General features: G+C 43.6%; 1 protein-coding gene across 1 annotated transcript in view; it reads right to left on the bottom strand.

Annotated features, from left to right (window-relative positions):
* The window catches only part of wasf1 (WASP family member 1), a 52,746-nt gene that overhangs the window by 38,010 nt on the left and 10,188 nt on the right, over positions 1-4,548 (bottom strand).

The raw sequence follows: 4,548 nt of genomic DNA, 5'->3' as shown, positions 1-4,548 counted from the left end.
GTTGGATGTTGTGAAAACTGACCGGAAACGAAGTTCAGTTCGTTTTAGATGAGAAAACGGAGTCGTCCTCATTCATGCAATCAAAGTAACGTGTGGAGTCTTTTAAATCATCAGTAAAATCACATATCATGATTATTATGGTACTCTGTTAAAAAAAAAAAATTGTATTGTGGGGCGTGTTTTATGAGGTTATTATTTGCTGGTCTGGGAGATTGAAGTGTGCGGTCTGATCTGAGGTCAGAGGACACCGCTAGAAGGCCTTTGTCAAATATGTTACTTAATTTTATGTGACAGGAAAAAAAGAAAAAGACAGAATCACCGTCCATTCAGATGTAGAAAATACTGCCATGAGAGGATCATATCAATTGATCATGTCAATTTCGATCTGTGATCTTGCATTCATGTAGGCTACAAAGTGTGTCATAATGTGTCTGAGTTATTTGTTGGTTGACATTGATCAATTCTGCTTGTGTTCATAAAGTTACACCCTTACACAAAATAATAATCAATTTGCGAAGTACAGTGAGGGATGGTATAATCAAATTGATTCTCATCGTCTTACCCTCTATTGGATGGCCAGTATGACCAAGGAGGGCTTTGGAGGAAACGGACCAATCAGGTACTGTGCCCGGGTTCGCCTTGTGGCTCCCAGTGCATTCACAGCGTGGGATAGTACGACAATAGAAAGTGGTACGTACCATCACGGTGTACTATAGGTAATTTCATCTGCAAAAAAACAGAGACCGTGTCAACTAAACTGTGTATAGGTAGAATTTTCTTTCATGCTGATCAAATTGTTGAGATTATGTTTTTGTAAAGCCCGTCGTCACCTTGGCATCGACCATTTTACTCCCCGTATAGTATTATCGGGATCCCTTTGGAAGAAAATTGTGACTTGATCCTTCATTCCTGCTTTTCTAACGGGATTAATTTTCTCCAGTCTAATTACAGTATGGAATGAGGATGGATACCTGAACTGACTGAATCAGCTGGTGCACAGTTCTGCGGTAGAAATGGCAAGAAAATAGGAGGAATCTTAAAAACATTTAAGGTATCGTTAAAACGTTCTCTTTTCAGAATCTTCACACATCTAACCAAAGAAAATTGAAATTCTAGCTTCGACAATTACAACTGTAAGTTTGTACTACTTGTTTTGGGGTTTTCTCAGAGTTTCCAACACTCGAAACCAGGTAGCTAGCGTAGTGTTTGTCAATTGATTTATGTGGTAACACAATCCTGACTGGCCATCACTCAGTCCGCAAACTGTGCCACTCATATCAATGGTGCATCTTCTAGCTTCCATCACTAACAGGTGACTGCCCGGTGAGCTAACAATTAGAAGGGGTTGACAACTGTCATTTTCTTACACGCACAAATATTTTATAGCCTACTCTCGAGAGTTGCTAAAAAATATTTGTCAAGGTGCAATTTGTTTTATTAGTGTCCGCCAGTTGGAAGACACATGCAATTCCACGATAAAAGGGGGAGAGGGGTTCACATCTGCACAAATTGCTTTCGTTATAAGAATCGACTGGATAGTGATGCACTATGCCAACGATCACACCGCACTGACTATCTGTGGAAGATGAATAATAGAGTTAAACAAAATTCTTCAAAATTTTCAAATAAAGACACGCTACATATTTTTGGGTTTTAATTATGCACTTGTTTGACAGATTGGAATACTATTTTAACAGGATGTCACCTTCGAGTATAGCGACGATATTTCTGCTTACACGTATAATGCATCGACTTATCAAGGAAAAGGGGTGAGGGTCGAATTCGATTTAGCTTCAGTTCGTTTGGATTGAAGTTCGATTGTCAGCTACCATGGGGGTGGGGATATGGTAGGCTATATGAAACCTGTAGTCAGTAAAAATGGTTTGCAAGAAGCACTGTGAAATTCGACCCCGATTCTTTCTAAAGAGTTTATTGTTAGGCTACATATAGCCTACATATTCCTAGAACTACAACATGGGAAATTAGACTGCACTATCCGAGTTAACATCGACTCCCGAATGTAATTGAAAGTCCCATCCAGCATAGCCTACAGACTTTTGGAAATTTAACAACAGGTTTGTATCTACACCCTTAACATGTCGCAGGTAGTGACTGACACATTGCATTGCAGTCAGTATTATTGGAAAGCTTGGAAGGGAAAAGGTGCAGAGAACTGGCCCACTGTCAAGGGTTGATGATGTAGATAAACTGCGCTTCTAGCATCAGTATCATGCTTATTTTAATAGTCCAGATTTGGAGATTATATTGTGAGAGTGCTTATCTGTTGTGATATGGCAATATCTTGTTTTAATCTTCATAGTTCCTCCCATATTAAATCAGATTTTTACTATGACAAGACATATTACAAGACCTAGGAAACATTGAATCAACTGGTTGGAGAAGGGGTATCTAGGCCAGCTTTATCTACATTTATGCATTTATATAAGTATGTGTTTGAAGGTAATGTGTGGTTCCCATAGGCAGCCATGTTAAACCCAGACTGCCCCCCTATAGACTATGCCCACTCACAGCTGTTGACTATCATTCTGCAGCATAGGCATTCAAAACATCACATGACTGACCCCATACCAGAGCTATAGTCTAGCGTCCAATCACACTCAAATGCTTACATTTCACTCACAACACACCTCTCTCTCTCTCTCTCTCTCTCTCTCTCCTCTCTCTCTCGCACACACACACACACACTCATATGTCCACATTTCACAAACCCATGCACATGAAACATGCCCCCAGGATCCCCCCATAAGAAATTTAAGGAAATAAATCACACAAGCATACACACACACAAACAGTACCAGTTCACCTATTCCCAGCTCTGAGGAGATGTAGAGCTTGCTAGAGCAGTGTAGACTAGCTGGCTCCAGCAAGCATCCTCAGCCTGGTCCAAACCACTGCCCTCGTTATCTTTGAAGTGTGTACTTCTACTACGAGTGGGGTTTCCATATCGCCTGGGTTTCCTTATCTCTACTTGACACACGTTTGCTGCAAACTGGAACAAGCATACTGAAAAGCATCAACCCAAACCAAGAGGTCTGTGTGTGTGTGTGTGTGTGTGTGTGTGTGTGTGGGGGGGGGGGGGGGCAAGGTAGGATGCAGAACACATTCTATGATACAGGAGTCCATATGCTGGATTATACCTAGTTTAGACTTACTGTAACCTATCTTCCTAAAGGTGTTGGAGGTAGGACTCTCTAAATAGAAGCTGCTGTTGTTTTGTTTGGTGCTGTTTCGGAAGACTTGGTTTTGCTGAAGAAAATTGTCCACATCACTAGTATCAGTTCTTCCCTCTGCTCGGGAGCGCTCACAGAAAAAGTGCTTTAGCGTCTCACTCTCTCACAGACGCTTTTTGGACCCAGTTTCTTTTCTTTTTTTTTTGCTCCCTTTGCTTTGATCCTATGCCAGTCCAACACTTTCTCATGCTGCAGGATCTCACCCTATTGCGAGAGAGAGAGAGAGAGAGAGAGAGGAGAGAGAAGAGAGAGAGAGAGAGAGAGAGAGAGAGAGAGAGAGAGAGAGAGAGAGAGAGAGAGAGAGAGAGAGAGAGAGAGAGAGAGAGAGAGAGAGAGAGAGAGAGAGAGAGAGAGAGAGAGGAGAGAGAGAGAGAGAGAGAGAGAGAGGAGAGAGAGAGAGAGAGAGAGAGAGAGAGAGAGGAAGGGATAGTAGGAGCATGAAGGAGAGGTATAGCAGAGAGGGGGGGAGATGGAAGAAGGAAGAAGCAAGGGAGGCGAGCGAAGGAGGAGAGAGACGGGAGACAGAACCGGGACAGGTGATAGTGATAAAAAAAAGAGGGTGGTAGGACCAAAGAGAGCAAAATAATGGGGGTTGGGAGGGTTTTATATATGGGAGAGAGAGAGAGAGTGTGTGTGTGTGTGTGCAGGCCTGTCTGAAGCTCCTGTATCTCCCAGCTGTTGTGATCCTCCAGAGGCAGACCCACACAGGGGCCATTGTTCCCCCCTTCTCCCCAGGCTTAGGCCTCCATAATGCAGCCTCTGTGCTGCCTCAGACCAGGGCTCAGCCCAGCTGCCCTCACTGCTCTTCCGAGTGTCTCATCCCTCTCTTTCTTGGGAGCGGGAGGGCAGGGAGGGTGTCACTCAGCGCGTTGTCAGGATGCATACCTAATCTGTCTGTGACACCACAGATAGCCTAGACCTGGGTGATGCGGTGCTCCACTTGTCCACGTAGAGCAGAGGTGCGCTGTTCATGCCTCATCTCCTTCAGGAGGGAAGGAATGACAAGTTCACCCAGCACACAACTTCACACCTCGGACCCTCTTAACCCTCCACTCCACCTGCTTGTCTCTCTTTGTGCTGTGACCCCTACAGTAGGAAATGCATACACTTACTGTGGGATCTGTTTGTCTGTCTACTGTCCACCCTCCTTCCTTTACTCCCTCTTTTTGACCTCCCCTCCTTTCTCTGAAGGTTCAGGGTAAACAATAGACAGCAGGTGTTGACGTTGTAGATTATTATTTCAATATGTCGCTCTTTCATTCTCTCTCTTTGTTTTCTCTTTTACTCCCTCACTATT

Source organism: Osmerus mordax, chromosome 8, assembly GCF_038355195.1.
Source record: "Osmerus mordax isolate fOsmMor3 chromosome 8, fOsmMor3.pri, whole genome shotgun sequence".
In the NCBI taxonomy this organism is placed as follows: Eukaryota; Metazoa; Chordata; class Actinopteri; order Osmeriformes; family Osmeridae; genus Osmerus; species Osmerus mordax.
Note: the sequence above shows the minus strand (reverse complement) of the source record. Positions and strands in the feature narration are given on the sequence as shown.